This window comes from Lycorma delicatula, chromosome 3 (assembly GCF_047948215.1).
Source record: "Lycorma delicatula isolate Av1 chromosome 3, ASM4794821v1, whole genome shotgun sequence".
Lineage (NCBI taxonomy): Eukaryota > Metazoa > Arthropoda > Insecta > Hemiptera > Fulgoridae > Lycorma > Lycorma delicatula.
In genome coordinates this window covers 71,852,899-71,874,548 of record NC_134457.1, presented here as the reverse complement: position 1 = coordinate 71,874,548, position 21,650 = coordinate 71,852,899, and positions in this window count along the sequence as shown.

Here is a 21,650-nt window from a genome sequence, read left to right as displayed (position 1 = left end):
GTTTATTCTGTTTTATTGACTTGTTTAATTTTCACGTTTTGTTATTCTTATTTGTTTACGTTGTGGATCTATGGGAAGCAAGTAGGACACTTAATAGCTTTTGGTTATTTCCCCACCATGTCATGAGTCTGTTGTGTGGAGTTGTAAAAACATACTATCTTAGTCGGAGTTAATTTAGCGACAAGCCTCGATATGATCTCTACCTACGGTGGAGTGAACCCGGCATGCCTTTCTGTGTGTACCAGAGGGCAAATTGGCGTAGAAGTGGGCTCCATGCGGCAGGCATTAGCATGGTGATTGCATACTACGACAGATGAAAGTCAATTGAAACTGTGTGCGATATGGTTTTGAGCAATGTATTGGCAATGATGATGGATGAGATCTGTCCTATACAAAGGGTGTTGACAAGGGTACATTCTCCGTACTAAGCTTCGGCCAGGTTTGTAGCCGACAATATCGTGGCGTCCTTCTCTCCCCGGCCGCAGTTGTAACTTGATTGGAGCAGGCGCTGCTGCGGTTTGTGGTAATGAGCTGCCATATGCACTCAGATGGCGAGCCCGGCGCCCGGCAGATTCACCAGCATTATCTTGGACAAAAGCTCATCGACGGAAGTGTGTGAACTGTATACCTTTTCTGGTTAATATAGAGCTAGTTGTCCCATCTCTCACAGGCAGGTGGGGCAGTTTACTTCAGTTTAGTGACCTCTATAATACAGTCGGTTAGTGAGTCTGTAGATTAATTTTTGTCACAGACGGTATGGTCCTGCGCACATTTTTCAAATTAACTTTCTGAAAAGGCGTGGGTCAACGTTACTGGTGACTATGTTTGAAGTTCTATAGCATTATTTTGAGTTTGCAATACTTGCAATTTTTTCTAAATTGAAATTTGATAATTTATTTGTTCGTTGTTGCGTATAAATTTTGTAGTGGTATGTTATTTATTCAACTGCCTCGAATATTATGAGACATTTACGCACAAATTTTCTCTGTAAAGTGTAGAACTAGGCGCGAGGTTTGTGCTTCTGCGAACTCGGTTAGCTAGTTCAGAGGGGAACGATGTAGGACAGTCAAGATGATCGAATGAGGCCTGCAGCGAAGGCAAAAGCTGAGTTATAAATCACTGATGTAAATGTCTACCAAGGCATTTATATCGCTGGCATCCCAACGAGGCCTGGCTTATTACTATGATATGCAAAAGTTAGAGGGCGAAAGACGACTCCCGTTAAAACCCATCAGGGCCAGGAACGGGGGAGGGTGGCGACCGGAAGCGTCACAAGGCGGTGTCTTTCCCTACGGGGTTGGGATGCATTCTGGATTTGAGTTTTGGATATGAATAGTCAGAAAGAAGATGCAATTTCCCCAAGAAGCTGCTGCTTTGTAAAGCGCTCTCTTCACAACAGGAGGCTCGCTTGAGGACGACAATTGATGTTGTAGACGAAAACAGCGATGTTACCGATGGTGATACCATTAGTGCGGCTAGTGAGTCTAGCCGCAAAAGATAGAATATATGTGGGAGCGATTAAAAAAGAAGCCGTCTCCTTTGAAGGCGTCACGATGTGAGACGTGGGCTCGTGACTCCGATTCTGATACTCGATTCATGGAGGAAATTTTTGGACACTCCACGAGCCAAACGAAACAAATTAAGATGTCGGTATGGCTTGTGAAGCTAGTAGATAACCGAAGTTGCTTCAAGAGCGGGAGCGTTCGAAAAAGGTACCGTCTCATTTGAGAGAGTCATGTGAAACAGAAGTATGGGATTCTGGTACAGATTCAGATGCTCGGCTGATGGAGGAACGTTTCGGTCTCTCCATGGGTCGGGCGAAACAAGTTGTGACGCCTATGAAGGCGAAAAGATTGAGACAGCCAGATTAAAGAAATTGAAGGCTGAGATCGCCTCTTCAGATTTAGTTTCTACTGAAGCTATGAAGAATTTGGTTGAAATGTTTAATGGTCTTTGTATTGAAATTGAAAAATTATTGGAGAACACATAAAATGTGAAAGAGAAAAGTGCTACGTATGTAGATCCCAACCCCCGTAGGGAAAGACACCCGCCTAGTGACGATTTCGGTCGCCACACCACCCCCTCCCCGTTCTTAGCCCTGATGGGCTTTAATAGAGGTCGTCTTTTGACCCTCTAACTTTTACATCTCACAGTAATATCCAGGCCTCGTTGGGATGCAACCGATGTAAATGCCTCGGTAGCCTGCCACAAGGCATTGCCATGTTGATCAATTTCTCGAATTTTATCCAAGTCAACTCACCGGACTTCTTAGCAGCGTACCGCTGCTGCATCTCAAGACGCAATCAAGCCTATCGGTTCACGCCTACCAACTTACCGGTTTCACCAGTCTTACTTACCCAGTCACCAAGACTGCCTCCCGTGAAACAGTTCGGTAACCACCCGTTACCGTTAACAATATTAGGCATTGAATCCTTAATAACATGTCCCGATAACTTTTATATTTTAGCCTATCCGCCCAAACAGGCGCCGCGGATAGTAAAATAGCCTCGCTCTAGTAGTAAAATTAAGACCCCAATCAGGATTGAGCTTGAATTTATACGCTGGCCTGCCATCGAAACACGGATATGCCGGCTCACTGCCAAATGGCCTTTGAGGAGCGTGATCGTGATCTTTCTCGGGCTAAACATTATCTTGTATTGATAACCCCACAGCTCAAGCGTCCTGCAAGCCCGAGTGGCTCGGAGTTCTAGCTCTCTTCAACCAGCAGAAGCCCATCGTCAGCATAAGCCACCATGCAACACCCGCTGCAGAAGAGAATCAAATTACACCACCACAATAATGGACCCAATACACTGCCCTGGAGACATCCCTTAGACAGCGATTGCCAACCTCATGACTACCCTCGCGGAGCAGCACATCCCGATGACTGAAGTAACTTTGCATAACTTGCAATTCATTTACAGTACATTCACTTTTTTGGAATTGGTAAATAGCAGAAGGCTACCATAGATTATTAAATGATCTGAAAATGTTCAAGAAAATTCCCGGGACATATTCCGCTTCACTTTTTGTTACCATAGGTAACACTGGCTTCACTGGTTGTTTCCAAGATAAAACCCGTACTGATTCTCCATCAACAATCTTTGCGAGGTTAACCTCTCATTTATACGCAGATACAATGTGAATACAAGTGAATGAACATAATTTTCAACACCTTCTGTAAATTATTATGTATTTGTCAATAAACTATTATTTACAGACAAAGTGATGGAGCCTCTTTTAAATTGAATAAGTTGTTTAAGTCTATATACATATTAATGAAATGAATACACATTAATTTGAAATTTCTTCACTTTAGTTTGATTAATTTAAAATTAAATAATAATTAGATTAAAAAAAAAAAATTATTACACACTATTTGAATATTTTATCATTTTATATTTAATGATTTTATACATTCATATAATTTTATCAAATATTACATTGAAAGTAAAAGGGCAATATCCAGCTCAAAACGGAAGGAGGACGTTCTGAATTTAACTTGTTTCATGGGGAAAGGATAGTCCATGAAGTGATATGCAATAACACACAACAAAAATAGAAAGAATAAAATATTTATTTAAAAAAAATAAATTTTGTAACAATAGTTTATGAAGATTAGGTGCAAACTGTCAACTACAGCTTCAACTAATTGCTCCTTTTTAGCGAAAACTCATGTTGGTGAATGGTTAACATAGCTAACCAATTTAACCTGTTTTCACCAATGATGCTTCTTAGCCATGTTTTAATTCAACGAAGAGAGCTTAATGAATGCTTGATAGTACTTGTTGTGCAGCAGGGTTGTGAAAGCAATATCAATAGTCTTGCTAATAGCTGGGAAAAACAATTTAATCTTTTTTAAAACCTCAATTATGTCTGGAGCTTTTTGTATCTCATTCCATATTTTAAACCACAATTCCCTTTCTCCTTCAATGCCTTCTAAATTGTAGAAAGTTGCACAAGATGATGTACTTTCGCTCCATTCCTCCAATGAAACACCTACCATGTAACTCGATTGGAAATTTACCAATGAAAATTATAATTAATAGTCAGTCAGCTATGCGAGTAGTGGCTATATCAACATTCAAATGAATTGCAATGTCGCCTGCTTCTTTTAAAATGTTGGTCATGACATTCTCTGCATCTTCCCGATGATCCTGTAGCATGTCAAGAATAGTCTGAATGTGTTGGTTGGCTTTAATTGTGTCAAGTGTCTTCAACTGAAATGCATTTGCTATGGGTTCCAGTATAGCAATTACTTAATAATTAATACTACTGACACAATAAATGATCTGCATGTATTTGATAAGCATCTTTTCTTGTTGCTGAATTTCCCTTTTCACCTAAGGTCTCTAATGCATTAATAATATCAATAAAATGATCCTTAAAAACACAAATGCTCTTGAATTTCTTAGGAACTTAGGAATACTAGAAATAAGCTTGGGTCATAAAATGGATTCGCTAAAAAATGTGATTGTCTCCTTGATAGTTCCGCGAGAAGGTTAAGCTTGTGAGAAGAACAATCAAAGTAGAAAACTTTTTTGCACTTTTGTCTCAAGGTCACTTGCACATCTCCTTTCCCGACATGGTGGGACATCACTCGAAGCCTAACCCCACACATTTTCGGTGTCTAGGTTTAAGCTTGTCACAAAATCAACGACAGAATATTGGTAATTCTATTCACAACATTAAGTCTTTCAAACTCTACAAAGCCTAAAAATTCTTCTTTGTTTTCATTGGCTTTTTCATTAAAGAAACGTAATCCAATAGACAGTTGTTTTTTGCCAAAAATATCGCAGTTTTGTTAGCCAAAATATTGTAAATGCAATCCTTTTTAACCCTTGTGATGACGTGTTCCCTGATTGTAGTGACCCATAGATAAATTATTTAATTTCATTTACGAACTAACATTACGAATTCTCAGATTCTGCCTCTTATGTCGAAGGACGGCCTGAAACTCGTCCTTCATCTCCTTAGTTGTTTTAGTAGTTGCCCCCTCCTATAGGTTGACGAACACATTCTCTGACTACTTACGGACAGACTAGCCTCCCGCCACCCTTTCAGCACCCCCCCGGAGCGTTTACCTTGCTGTGTAACCATGGGAGGGGCGGAAACTATCTCCCTCACCTAAGGCTTAATAGTCAGTCTTTCATAGCCTTGAGCCAAGGCCTCAACAATGGGTTTGAGTTCCCTGATCCCAGGAAGGTTCTTATTTAACACATTAGCCTTATCATCTCTTGGGTTCTCAACATTGAATCAATAAGTCATACTTCTCTTCAAACGTTCACACTAACGGGACTGAACCTCCAGCCATCCCACTACCTTTAGAAAACTTCTCGATCATTAATTGATTTGTACTCTTCCCAGTCCGCAAAGAACCGGAAGCACTTACTCGCAACCCCTCGCCAACAGAAACGAATACAGTCATCGAGTCTAACCTCAATCGTCTACGTAATCTCTTCGCGAGGTTTAGCCCGCTTGGAACTATGCTTTTTTACTTCAGTTTCAGACATTTCTGATTTCATAAACACAACAAAAACAGTATCCTAAACATTAGTAATTAATTAACACAAAATAAACAAAATAATGTTTGCTAAAAACTATAAACATAAAAACAATTGGCCAATAAGCACATACACCGATGAAGTTGACCAATAGCAAGCTATGTACAAATAAAGATGGTTGCTATCAATAACAGTTAAAGAGAAAATAACAACTAACGTAATAATAAATAAATACCAGAAACTGAAGTAACTCTAAACAATAAAAACAAACAAATATACTACAAAACACAGTAGAAATGTTGGTTTCACCCCCGGTTGTGCACTTCAAAGGGAATTTCAACTACACATCATACTAGCCGAGATAGCCTGATAGGCTATCGCAAATTAATATCAAAGACTAATAAAACACTCCAGAAGTTCTAAAACAAGTACAAACTCATAAATCAAACCATAGTGAACACAATCAACTAACAAACTATAATATAAAGTTACACCAAATAAATATACAAATAGCGGAGCCTACACAAAAACTCAACCTTTCCTACTCGTGTCGTGTGTTGAACTCGCTACCTGTACGTAAGGCAAGACACCCGCCTAGTGACGTTCCGGTCGCCACACCACCTCTACTCGTTTCATGCCCTGTTGGCTTTTACAGGAGTCGTCTATCGCCCTCTGACGTTTTACACCTCATAGTAATAAGCCTGGCCTCGTTGGGATACCACCGATGTAAATGCCTCAGTAGAGATTTACATCACTGATTTAATAACTCAGCTTATTGCCTTCGTTGTAGGCCTCGTCCGGACATCTTGAATGTCCTACATCGTCACCCTCTGAACTAGCTAACCGAGCTCGCGTCGCGACGCTACCTGTACATCCCAACCCCCATAGGAGAAGACACCCACCTTGTGATGATTTCGGTCGCCACAACCCCCCCCCCCCACACATATCCCTGATGGGATTTAACGGGAGTCGTCTTATTGATCATCAACATATTACACCTCACAGTAATGAGCCAGGACTCGGTTGGGATGCCACCGATTCAGTAGGCATTCTCATCGGTGATTTTTAAACAGATTACGAAAACTTCGGTATTTGCAATTTTTAACGGTTAAGAAGACCGATAGATTACAGAGTTACACAGAAAGATTTAAAGCCGGGATGGGTGAATGGATTCATCCCGTTGCCAGTTAAAAATTAGATTCAAGGGTCTGTTTATGGTAGTTTTTAAAGCTGGTTGATGGGAAAATAGTATTGTACCCTATGTGGTCGAGTGCGACAAGCGACTAAGGACTGTTTTTGTGAAAAAGGGTTATGTCTTTTTCGTTTGTAGTGCAAAGTCAGAGACTATTTGAGAGTTAGTAGGTGTTTTAGATGTTCAGATTTGACATGTGGTAAAAAATTGTATGGAGCAGGAGCTACACTCAAAAATGTACATTATATTAAGGACTATTCAATTAAGAAGGCTGAGGGATGTCCACATAAATCAACTATGTTCGGGTTGGGGAGTCGGCCCAATGCAATGGTCGATAGGACGAATGCCCTGCTTATAAATAAGAACAGGATTTACTGAAAAATTGAACTGAGATTTAATTTAGAGACAGTCCCATGGGCCAGAGAAGATTGGCTCCTTGGGTCGTTCTTCTTGCTTAAGCTCACGGGAACCCTGTTTAGGGTTGGGTGGCTTGTAGCTGCTGAGTTGTTGATTTTTAAAAATTACGATTGGTTTTTGTAGGCAGGGCATACAAAGCATAAAGTCACCGCTGAATGGTGATAGATATATATATATATATATTAAGATATATTTGAATTACCATTGGGCAGTGACTTAAAACACCGCCCGAGAAAGCCGGAGGCTTTTGCTGAGGAGTGACATCTAGACCTGGCAAGTACTGTCACACAAAAAGTAGAAGGGCATTTAGAGGACTGCAGGTAATACCATTCAGGGCTAGGAACTAAGAGGTGGTGAGCTACCAGAATAGCTCAAGGTGGTTGTTTCCCAAAACATTTTTTAAATAAAGATGCTTCCATCTTTTGGGCAAAAATATTACAAAATTTAAAAAGGCTTAATGTCTTAATTTACAGACATTTATTTATGATACTAAACATTTGTACACATTATCATTATTGAATAATATCACAGTTCAACAAACCAAACAAATAGAACAATAAAATTTTCATCAAACATTAACTATCTATAATAGCGCTGTAAGAAATAGATTATTCTTAGCCTCTGCAAAACTGCCCACTTTGCCCTGAGCAGGACAGTAAAAACCCAGATTACCAGTAGTTCTGCTATGGGTTAATAGCATTCTTCTCTCTACCACCTCCTTTTCTTTATTCATAGATAGGTACCGTGAAAATTCTGTTAGCTGTCAGCAAAATCCAATTATGTCATGCTGCATCATCTAATAGCCAGCCACCAGGGCAGTGAAACTACTTATGGCATTGCCCAAGTACTCTTGTTTTTTATTTATGGTTCCATAAAAAGCTAATCAAATGGCCAAGATGTTTTTTTAGATGAAGAGAGGCCAAGCTGAGTAGAGGATGGCCAATAGACTATGTTCTGGGGCACCAACAGAAAGGGTTGGTGAAATTCAAAATGATAGCTTCAGCTCTGAGCTATAGTATACACTTAATATATTATTAAGAACATTGCAGGCAAATGGTCTCTGTTTAGAGGAACTCAGAATGGTAGTTTATGTCACATGATAATTTCATACTGTGGTGCTTTCACATTGAGGTGAGGAGGTACATAGCTGTAAATAGTTGAGGAAATTCAGTCAACTGTGCCATGAGCATATTGTCAGTGAATGAGTACTATTATGGTGGTTTCCAGAACTTAGATGAATGTTCTATTATGTAATGCAGATATTACAATATATAAAAAACAATGGCAATTATTTATTAAATATCTGTTTCTATTGCTTATACTCTATTTCTCTCACAATTATGATTAATGACAGTAATTTAATTTCTTAAGGAAAGTTCTCAGTATGGCTTTTATTCATTAATGTTCCTAATATACTGGAATATCTCTGAAACATTAGGAATATTCAAGTGAAGTTTTTTTACAGATCATGCAGAACCTTATCAAAAATGTAATATAGATGACCTGGCTTCAATCAGGAAGAGGTAGATGACCTCTTCCTGAATTAGTAGCTGGATGCCAGCTGAATAATATTTGCAATTAAAAGTAACTGTTTATCATATTTGTAACTTGACTAAAAAGTTTAAAAAAATAATCCCTAAAACTAGCCTTGTCTATATAGCTCAAAGCATGAAATACTTATTCCCCAGTGATATACTACAAAAACTATCAAACTTTTATTAAAGTTCTTTCAAATGGTTAAAACATTTCTCAATTAGTTTTTTTTTTTTTTAAATTTATGATTAGCTTGACTTTATCTCATGTTTAATTGATTAACCTAGCAGTATCTTCTTTAATAACACAAGTAAAAATTCACAAAAAAGATAAATAATACAAGAACCTCTGTAATAAAGGAAAAATTATTCTGGCACCTTTTCTCAATACAAAATATTGTACTAGAATAAAAATTAATGAAATTCTAATTTGACTGATTAGATTTTAGTAAAACTGCGCTTTAGCTAATTCTAATAAAATAACAGTTATTAACATGAAAGACTAATAATTATCTGTTTTTTCTCTTCAACCTTAAATAACTGCAGATTTAACTTGCAACAAATAGGCTGTAAATGCTCTGATTTCACTGTTGATATTAAACAGTTTTTACATGAAACTAGAGATCAGTGAGCAGGTGATGACTGCTTTTAAATATTTATTTGTTGTTTGTAACTTACACCAGTACATAAATCTAGAATTATTGAGAAAACATTTTTATATATGGAGGGAGGATGTCAAAAACAAAAGAGTGGCCTTTCATTGAAGAACTGTTTTGGCTGGGTTTTACATAATGGTTTTTTATGCATTAATTGCTAATGTATTCTTAGTTTACTGAATATAAAAATGTTATGGTTTATTGTATTTCAAGTAAAACTGATTATACAAAGTTGTATCACAATTTATATCACGCTGGACTGAGTCAAGGTTGATTGAAAATGACCACTGCAGTTTTGTAACCTTTTGTTGCAATAATTTGGTGCCAAATTATTGTAATGGATAATCATCATTATCCACTGCAGTAGCTTGATGTCATTAACGGATGTTTAAACAGTTTAAAGAGAGATAGCAGTACAAATTCTGCATACCCTGGAAAACATGGCCACAATTAAATTAATACTTATTGTCCAGTATTATAGAAAGGTACTACTACTTAAATTTTCTAAACCTCGAATGCAGTAGATTTCATGGGAAGATTTACATTACTGATTTAGATTGAAATTCCATGAAGAATGGAAGGCTTGGTTTTATTGCATTCAGCTTGAATCAGTTTCATACTTGCAATATATTTTGAAAATTAACAAACAATTAAATAAAAAATTTAAAAATTAACACAAAATTATTAAAAAATAATATTTGTGGCCACTTTTTAGCATCACTTAAGTTTTTTCATTCGTTTGAAAAAAACATTATTTATATAATATTGAAGTGACAGCAGCATCTTGGACTTCATCTGGAAAGTATTTGGTTCATAACTGGTAAAGGTTGGCATTTTTTGTACACTAAATAAAATCTCCATACATATGATTTGAGCTTATGAGGTGGATTAATCACAAATCTATAATTTCCATCAAAAGCCAAAACATTAACGACTAATAACCTCAAAGGGTAAAACTTTATTCTTTATTTTACAAAAAAATGATAACATGTCTTTTAGAACATGTCTGTAGCCATAAACATGAGCTTCTTTTTATTTGTTTTCCATTTTAGTTAACAGCTGACATGGGCGTATGCATTAAGTAATGCAACATGTGTATACTTATGTAAATGATTACATATGATTTGGATATAACAGGTCTATACATAATGAAAGTACGAGTATGCTTGTTTATTTTGATTTTGGTTAGGTTAAGGAAGACAATGTTCATATTCTGCAGTGAACTATGTTAACATGTAATAAGAATGAATGTAGACTGCATGACATTGTCTTATGGTGTTTATCTCATTATAAGCATAGGATGTCATCAACATAATAGTGGAATATAAATAATACTTGTCTGAATATTTCCATTTTATCAAGACATGAGAGTATTTCCGAAGTGTTAAAAAATAAATACACATTTTACTACTATTTTTAAATGTTCACCGTCAACAAATGAATAAGGTTAAGATCTACTTTAGAATGAATTGTTAAAAAATAAACGGTCATGAATAACTGCTATATGATAATAAAATTGGTATGGCTATTCCTGCAATTTGATCTATATAATGCATAATTATTTAAAGATGAAAAATAAGGCAACAATGTTTATATTTGTTATTTATAGCTTATCTAATGACTGAGGGAGCTATTTTATTTAGAAAACAATTTTTCATAACTAATGACATTTTTTATGAAAGTGAATATTTAAAAAAAATTTGTAACATTAACTTTAATTAACATTAAGTTATTAACATTAAAATTAAGTTAATTAACATAACTTTAACCAAATTAACTTCCAATTCCATTCTCAGGTAAAGTATCTATGGAGGTTTTTAAAATTTGCAAACTCTCTCCAGTAAATGTATACATTTTCTAGCACAAGAACTAACTTGTAGTGATATACAGGTTCAGATCTAATTTTATATTTTTAACTTTGGTTTTTTAAGTTACTGAAAAAAAATTGTGAAACATCTGGAAAGGTGAAAATAATTTCTAGGATAATCAGTTTTGTTAAGAACTGTATTGAGCAGTGAGCAGGGGTTACACATTATTCTTTAAAACAACTTCTCTGTTAGTATTCTGGTAAACTGCCAAACAGTGGTGGCTCACATATAGGCACTGTGGAATTGCAGCACTCGCTATTTCCATTGATATTATCAGTAAAATTTAATATAATGAGTCCTTTTTTCTTTCTTTATAATTGTATAATATATAATCGTTAAGCTTAATGTCAGTAGCCATCCACCAGTTAATGAAAAAGATACAAAAATTTGCGGCGTAGTGTTGGCCGTTGTGCACATGCGCATATAGGAAGCTGCACGCAAGGAAGAGAGAGCACTGTCGCTCTTGCAGTGCTGCCCCTGGCCTGGCGTGCTACTAGAAAGTAATTTTACTCTGCGTGTGTATGGAACGCTCCTTGTTCGTTTCCTTTTCTAGTTTAGTCGGTGGAAGGAGTGTGAAAGTGGTTTAGTTGTTTTTTCAGTAGTGATCAGAAGATGGTAGAAAGCAAGGGTTCTTTGATTGCCAAATCTGACCAAAAACACGCTGGAGGGGCGAAAGAGAAGGTAATTAATAAAAACTTTAAGTATTTGTTTCTGTGTACATATAAATTTAAATTAATCACCATTGGCCTATTGTGCATTTAACAGAACATTTTATTAAATTATTATCTAATAATACTAACAAATATTATCTGTATTGATGTTTTATAAACTATTCGGTTATACCGAATACCATATTATGGTATTACTATGGTAATACCATAATATGGTACATAGTTTTTAAGCACATGTGCTTAAAAACCGTATACCATATTCTTGAGTGTGATAAAGTGTAGAATTAGATATTTACAGAAAACTTACACCAACCAGAAATATATCATAATTATTTATGATACAGAAAACTTTAACCATGGTCTTGAAAAGGCCCAGAAGAAAATTTTCTGGAGCAGCACAGTGCAGACCTCTCACAATTATTGGGTAAAAGCTAAATACTCTCTGTTTTTTTCATTGATGTATCATTTTGTAAAAGTTGCAACATTTACTTTATTTGAATTGACCTCGTGTAATCAACCACCTTACCTTTCAGGTGAACAAAAAAAATTTAACCCTTGTATATGCCGTTTGATTATTCGACTCTTAAAACAAATATGTGAAATAAATTATAAATTTTTAAATTTAATTCCTAATTCCGACAAACACCATATACCATTCCTAAGAGTGCTAAAGATAACTCTTTCATTTAAAAGTACATGAAAATTAAACTGCTTTTACATTTATGTATGGCCTACCAACAGTTTCTTGTTTTCATCTGTCAAAATTACTAGATCTATAGTAATACATTGTTTTTTTCATAATTAATTGAAATCATACAATATATGTATACATCCGATTGTGTATACATTTATAAATATTGTATCATAAATTGATTTGAATTGGTTAAAAATACTTTTGGTATGTTTAATCGGATAAAGTAATGATGATAATAATTCTCCCTCTTTGGTTTGGGCACAATTAATAGTATTCTGGATGGCTGTCTGCATTGTGTTGGATAAAATGCAAAGTTTGACTATTTTATATGATATAGTGTTAGCAGCATTCAGAAGCGGTCTGTATTTTATCTTGAAAATTTTTTTGTATCCTAACTGATAAGTTTTATTCACACCTTAGGATTGGTAAAAAAATGGGATGATTGGTTGAAATTTACTACCTATTCATTGTTCAACTCCTTTTACAACTGTGACTGGTGCATCGTAGTATCATTTTGATTACTCAAATGTATTCTTATTAGTGATTGGCTAGGAAAATACGGTAAACTGATTAGTTAGTTACCATCTTAAAAGTAGTTTGAAATCCTTTTACATATGGTGAAGTAATTTGTTTAGCGCATATTACGTTTGTTCATTTAATGTGTTGATTTTGTCAAACTTGGAGCATTTTTAACTTCTGTATTGTTCAATCTTTTTTACAATGACACACTATATTTTAAATTTGCTGTGATTAATACCTTTATCGTTTGTTTTAAATCTCTATCAGGTGATTTGCAAAGATTGTGATGTAGCTAAATGTAATATTTTTTAAACGTCTGGTCCTATTTTAAATTGACATTTTAGTATTTCGTCTCTTAGTGTATTTGTGCATTTATGGCCAATATGTTTCTGATGTTTAAGATACTTAGGATAAGGTTCCTTACTGTTTCAACAGAAAGATTTTTCATACTTTCCTCTCATTATAAAAATATTATTTAAAATTTTTCAAAATAAACAGAATAACTTATAATACTATAAATCATTTCCTACTACACAAATTATCAATGAACAAATTTGTTTATTCAAGTATAAATTCATGATTTATAATAAATAAAGCTATCTTCTTTCATTTTATTTATCTTGGCGCATATGTGCATACATGCAGTAATATATAAATGCTAGTATAAAGTATAGGAAGTTTTAACATTTTCTAACAGTCATTCCCATCATCATCTCTTTTTCAAATGTGGACGTTTAATAAGTCAAAATTGGAATTCTCCGCTAGTGATCGGTACATTCTGGTGCTAACTTTTTGGTTATATTTCATTATTTTATGAAGAAAAACAATCACATAAATAAATAAAAAATAAGTATAAAGTTTTAAAACGCCACTCATAAATTAAACGCATCAAAAGATAAAAGAATTTTAGGACAGTATATCAGAATGGATTTGACAACAAGCTTTGATAGTGATATAAGATTATGGGGAAGTCATAGCTTAAACTTAAAAATTTGATGTTTTTGTTTATCTTTTCTATTGCGTGATTGCAACCCCCCCCCCCACTCATTAAGTTTATACTAACTTATGATTAATAAGTTAGAAACTTATTAAGTTACCAACTTAATAAGTGCTAGCGCACAGGTCTGGGTGTATTTGGCGAATGAGATTGGATCGGTACATTTTATGGTGGGTGAGCGCAACCAAACCAAAGGGCTAAACGAGTCAATTTCCGAATAATCAAAATCCGGTCGATCAAGAGTGTACCCAATGCGTTAAAAGTTAGCGCTCAATCTGCTGATACATAATCCGTTTGAATTGTGAAAATCGGACGAGTGGTTGCCGAAATATTACAGTGGCACCCCATCCCCAATTTCTGAACAGCACCCCTGAAAATATTATCATCTGACGGGTACCACTGGGAGCGGATGGCGTATCGTAGAGGGGGTCGAAAAAATTTTCAGGGAGCTGAACCAAGCGTTTTTGAGATCCAGTTAAAAAGTACTAAATTTTCCCAAAACTTTGATATATATTTAGAATATATAATAATATAACAAGTATACACCCGACCACCATGAGATATGTACTAATGAATCGGGATTTTCCGATAGTGATAGTTACATTCTAGTGCTAAGCTAAGGGGAACATACACACAGGCAAATAATGTCTAGTATTGTAATAAACTACTTAAAAACAAATCATGTTTATTTCTTTATATGGAAAGGAACTTTGTGGCCTCTCGATATACTTATGTACAGTGTTAATAAAATACAGGAACCATTAAATAACTTTTCAACAGAAAAATTAGATTTAGAAAAATTTTATTACCAACAGGTGATCTATTTTCTGGCATGAGGCAGTCACAATCCCAAATGGGGACAACTCAAAAATTTTAAATGGGAAAAAGGTAGAGTTGTGATACCTTTTTAAAGGAGATTAAAAAACAATAAGTTTGACACAAAAACTTCTGGTTGCAATGACCTGTTTTTAATGCCTTATTTTTCTTTGTATATTACATACGATGTAAGTTAATCTAATGATATGAAAACATACGTATACATGATTCAGTTCCTTCACATCTGGTAACTATTAATGGTTTTTCTATATTGTATAGATTTTTAGCGTATCAGAAAGGGATAATACACCCCTAACAAATATTTTGTTATCTTGAACAGAACTAGATCACAATAAATTGCTGTATCTGATTTTTTACAATCAGTCCACCTGTTTTAGATTTAAGATATACCCCATAAGCTAATTTACCTTATATTACAGATACATTTTATGATATAACTTTTAACTGTAACTTTAGAGAATTTACATTCTTCATTTAGTATACTGATGTCGCCATCTTGATCTCTTCCCAACGCCAATACTGTTGTATACTTGGTACAGTATTGTTATTATCCATTCTTGAAATATGACTAAACCAATGAAGACGACTGTAGAGAGCCATTGTAGTAGGTGGCACTTCATTGGCTTCTATCCACAGATCCTTGTTTTTATAGTAATGCCACCATTTTATTTTCATTACTTTTTTTAAGCACCACGAGGCAAAACTGTTGATATTTCTTTGTTTTGGTTTTTGAGCATCCAGATTTCAGATCCATACCATTGGGTTGATAGAGTGACTTATTTGAATACTTTAATTTTCATTTCCAGTAGAGGATGCTTGTTCTCCACACTGTTTTCTTTAAGTTAGCAAGTGATACTGTCTGTGTTTAGCCCATTTTTAGATTTATTTTTTTGTTATAAGAAGCATGATTTGTTATATCAAGCTTCCAAAACGGAAAAATGTTCTACAGTTTTTACTGGGGTACCTTTGATTTTTACTTTACAATTTATGTCAGGCAATTCTTTATTTGTTCTTTTCACTACCATAGTCACACATTTTTCTGCATTAATTCTCAAACCAAGAGGCTTATCTTCTTTCACAATTGTATTCAACATAAGCTGGAGTGATGCATCATCTTTTGCAAAAACGACATCATCTGCTTATCCCCGGCTTTTTGTCTGCTATTCTATACCTCCAATGCAGGCACTGCTTATTTGTTTTACCAAAACATCTATGGTGGTTAAAAACCTTTCTTGAATCATTCAAGGATTGCAACTGCTAATGGTGTTTGATGTGGAAAATTATTGTTAAATTGTAAGCAAACTGTAACCAGTTTAATTAACTTGAGCGAATACATTATATTGTTCAATTATAGCCATTGAAGGCATTAAGATAAATTACACATAACATGTACACTTACAGACAAGACTGAATTTGATTTGAATATAAAACACAACATGATTGTAATAACTGAAATAAACTTAAATAACAAACTAAAACTTGTTATACTACTAAGATCAAGAAAGATTTTGCTGTATATTGAATAACACGGAATATTTATTAACTTGATTAGATGGAGAACAAGGTAGAAAGTTATTAACTGACAAAATATTGTTACTTAGTTTGCAATTATTTATTACAAAGAATTTACATAAAGACGCTCACAAATTATTTTGAACAAGTTTAATTTTAACTTATACAAAATCTTACTTTCAAAGAAATCTCTATATACTAATAAACTTATTATCAACAACGATATTGTAATAATATTTTAACAATTTTTTAGTATCAGCATTTTTTTAATGAATTTGAATCTACTTAAATAAATGAGTAAGATATATCAATCAATACATTATTACAGTTGTACATATATGTTTTTACATAAGTTATGGATTTTCAAAGATTCTTGCTTCTCTAAGAACATCACCCACACCTCTATCCTGAATCAATTAGAATTACCGAATAAGGTATTTTTCACATACACACACACACACACACACACTTTTAATGAGCTTATTCTTATATTATTTTAGTGTCTTTCTTAAATTATAGAAATAAAATTAACAGGATATCATCTGCTTTCTAACAAAATAAATGGTAATATTAATTAGTTAAAGAAAAGTGTTCAGAAGTGGAAAGAGAAATGAACATTGGTAAAATAGACGGAGCATACAGGAAAGTTAAGGAAAATTTTGGGTTACATAAATTAAAATCTAATAATGTGTTAAACAAAGATGGTATATAATATGTTTATTATCCTTTTCATATATAATATGAAAAGGAAAGTCGATAGATGGGTGGAATATATTGAAGAGTTATACGGAGGAAATGAATTAGAAAATGATGTTATAGAGGAAGAAGAGGAAGTTGAGGAGGATGAAATGGGAGAAACAATACTGAGATCTGAATTTAAGAGAACATTAAAAGATTTAAATGCCAGAAAGGCTCCTGGAATAGACGGAATACCTGTAGAATTACTGCGCAGTGCAGGTGAGGAAGCGATTGATAGATTATACAAAATGGTGTGTAATATTTATGAAAAAGGGGAAGTTCCGTCAGACTTCAAAAAGAGTGTTATAGTCATGATACCAAAGAAAGCAAGGGTAAATATATGTGAAGAATACAGAACAATTAGTTTAACTAGTCATGCATCAAAAATCTTAACTAGAATTCTATACAGAAGAATTGAGAGGAGAGTGGAAGAAGTGTTAGGAGAAGACTAATTTGGGTTCAGGAAAAGTATAGGGACAAGGGAAGCAATTTTAGGCCTCAGATTAATAGTAGAAGGAAGATTAAAGAAAAACAAACCAACATACTTGGGATTTATAGACCTAGAAAGGGCATTCGATAACGTAGACTGGAATAAAATGTTCATGATTTAAAAAAAAATTAGGGTTCAAATACAGAGACAGAAGAACAATTCCTAACATGTACAGGAACCAAACAGCAACAGTAATAATTGAAGAACATGAGAAAGAAGTTACTTTTTAATCTTTACATGGAACTAGCAGTTAATGATGTTAAAGAACAATTTAGATTCGGAGTAACAGTACAAGGTGAAAAGATAAAGATGCTATGATTTGCAGATGATATAGTAATTCTAGCCGAGAGTAAAAAGGATTTAGAAGAAACAATGAATGGCATAGATGAAGTCCTACGCAAGAACTATCGCATGAAAATAAACAAGAACAAAACAAAAGTAATGAAATGTAGTAGAAATAACAAAGATGGACCAATGAATGTGAAAATAGGAGGAGAAAAGATTATGGAGGTAGAAGAATTTTGTTATTTGGGAAGTAGAATTACTGAAAATAGACGAAGCAGGAGCGATATAAAATGCTGAATAGCACAAGCGAAACGAGCCTTCAGTCAGAAGTAATTTATTTACATCAAAAATTAATTTAAATGTCAGGAAAAAATTTTTGAAAGTATATGTTTGGAGTGTCGCTTTATATGGAAGTGAAGCTTGGACAATCGGAGTATCTGAGAAGAAAAGATTAGAAGCTTTTGAAATGTGATGCTATAGGAGAATGTTAAAAATCAGATGGGTGGATAAAGTGACAAATGAAGAGGTATTGCGGCAAATAGATAAAGAAAGAAGCATTTGGAAAAATATAGTTAAAAGAAGAGACAGACTTATAGGCCACATACTAAGGCATCCTGGAATAGTCTCTTTAATATTGGAAGGACAGGTAGAAGGAAAAAATTGTGTAGTCAGGCCACGTTTGGAATATGTAAAACAAATTGTTAGGGATGTAGGATGTAGAAGGTATACTGAAATGGAACGACTAGCACTAGATAGGGAATCTTGGAGAGCTGCATCAAACCAGTCAAATGACTGAAGACAAAAAAAAAATTATTTAGTTATAAAATTAAGGGTTCGTTTATACATTTTTCTAAAGTGAAATGATATCTTCAGCTGAAGTGAATTTTTAATGTCTGAAACAAGTTTTCTAAGTACAATGAGAAAGATGTTCATTATATTATCCAGTTCTATATTCAGGATTCATAAAATGCAGCAGAAAAAAATCTTTTCTTTAAAAAATCTTTTAAGAAATTATTAACAGACTAAAACAATAAATTTTGTTTATTATTATAAATTTGGCAGCGATTACTACAAAACATACAACAAAGAAAGAGACGAATGTAACTTGAAGAATAACTCATTTATAATAGCATATTCAATATTACACATTTATAAAAGTTTTGTTTCATATTAAAAGGCAAATTGGAAAACAAGTATTGGATCTCTAGCATGAAATAAAGTTTGTATTTAAGAAAACTCATACTGTATTATCCTTTCTCTTGGAAATGTTAGAATTACCAAAAAAATATAATTTTAAAGGCCAAATTTTTAACTTTTAGATAGGCATAATATAATTAAATTAAAAGATTATTTCTATAGTTTTGTAATAACATGATTAGAAGTCAGAAGGAAATGTTCATCAAGAGAAGTCATTTGAGGAAGGCAAACAAAATTAGTTGAGAAAATGTTACTCTTCCTTTCAAAAATTAACCTGTATCTGAAAATGGAGAAAAGGAGATGAAAATTTAAACAGTTTGTAATAAAGCAGTATTTTTTTTTTACTTTTCAACACTCCTATACTTATACATTTCCTCACAACATTAAAAAAAAAGAAAATAATAATAATGGTTTTAATTTTAATTGATTATAACATTAGTATTAAACTAACTCAAAAGTTATAAAAAAAATATTAGTTAAGTTATTTTGTGAGCTCTTTTTCTAGTATATATAACTAATAAGAGGTAAACTTATAAGATAAAGGAAGGCAGTAATCAAACAACATACCACAGACAACAAAGCAGTTATTTTCTTTTGTTGGGTATGGTTCTTTTGTACTTATTTAATTGTAGAAAATTTCATAGTTCTTAAAATTAAAAAAAGAAAAAATACTTGAGTAAATAGATGAGTATCCCAAAATTGTAAGCCTGACTACATAATATTGTATTGACTTTATAATACATATAAATCATTTTTATGCCAGTAAAATTTTGTAAGGTCAAAAAACCAATTTTGCTGATAGCCATGTTTATCAGAGGGGGAATGTTTGGATCATAGCAATTCCAAAGTGTAAAAACAAAACTGATATGGACACCACATAACTTCCTTATACGCCTATTAAATTACATATACACATTTTTTGCCACACTTCATTTAAACTTATTTGATTTGAAAGTGAGATACGATCTTCTAATTCTTTAATAGTAGGCAGTTACATAATTGCTGAAATGTTAGGATAGAGTAACTACGTATATTTATTACTTGTATTACTAGATCAGTATTATTCATACCTTCATGAATTGCTGATTAACAAAAGTTTCAGATTTCTGGTGTGTGATATAAATAAAAGTTAATTTTGACTTTACGGTGTAAAATATTCAGTTTTTATTATTGGATTATTTGGTGAATAATCAAAAATGAAAAAGAAACAATCGTACAGGAAAAAGAAAGATAACATGAAGAAATATATCTAAAAAAAACGACTAGTAGATGAATATGAGAAGGAAGAAAATGTTAAAACCAAAGAAAGAATAAAAAGATTAAGAGAAGATGATAAATATAACGAAAAAGAAAATTTTAAAACTAAAGAATGTGTACACAAATTAAGATCAGAAGAATTAAATCAAACCAAAGAGCGATTAAATGATTGGCAACAACAAAAAACAAATAAATGAAATGATGATCAATTTCAACTTAGGGAGAATATTGTCCGACAATATCAAAGGAGTAATGAATTAAAAAAGATACAAATTTTTTGCAATTTATTAAAGATCGGGCATGTATGTCTCAGTGTATATGTTGTTCTTGTGAGGGTCTATTTTTCAGTTACTCTGCAACTAACTTTAATGTAGATAAAATTTAACAGAAATTTCAGAATATTTAAATAAAATTAAACCGAAATTAAACTAGAAAATTAAAAAATAATACGATTCTAAATTATAATTTTCAATTAATGTTAAATAATTAGAAGTCTCACCAAATCTATTACATACACACATATGTAATGCCTATTAAATTATATACACACATTTTTAAAAGTACATAAAATTTTATTTTACTAATAACTTTGGATGTTATTTAAAATTTCTTTTTATAATTATTATTGAACTATTTATTGTAATTTTTTTTAACAATCATGGGTTAATAATTATTACTACTTAAATTAAAAAAGTTAGAAAAAACAAATTAAAAAAAAAGGTAAAAAAAAGGAGATGAAGTTGATTCGAATATATGTGTCTTCCCTTGTAAGATCAAAACATCAGTAATTAAAATTTTATTTGGCAATAACTCTGGAACCAATGAAAATAAGTACCACTATATCGTTGAAAAGCTTTTAATGAAGACTTATTACTGCCATTAAAAAAAAGTCCAAAATCCAAATTGTTTGGAATTTTGGGCAATTTTGGTTCAGTCGATTGCAATCAGAAGGAGAGATGCACAACTAGATATTACAATAGTCCTAAATCTAAAATTTCAACATCCTATGGCTGATTGTTTTTGAGTTATGCGAGATATATAAATTTATGTAGATGTCACGACAAAACTAATCAAAATCCGTTGAAATTTCTGTTGATAACTGAAAACCGAAATTTTTTGTGATCACAATATTTCCTTTACTTCGTACAAGGAAGTAAAAAGGAATCTTGTTACATCAAAACATATTCCCAGAGCTTCATTTGTAGCATTCAATAATGTTTTCTTTGAACTGATTCTGCAACTAACATGCTCTGCAAATTCAGCACCTTAAAATTTTTTTAAAAA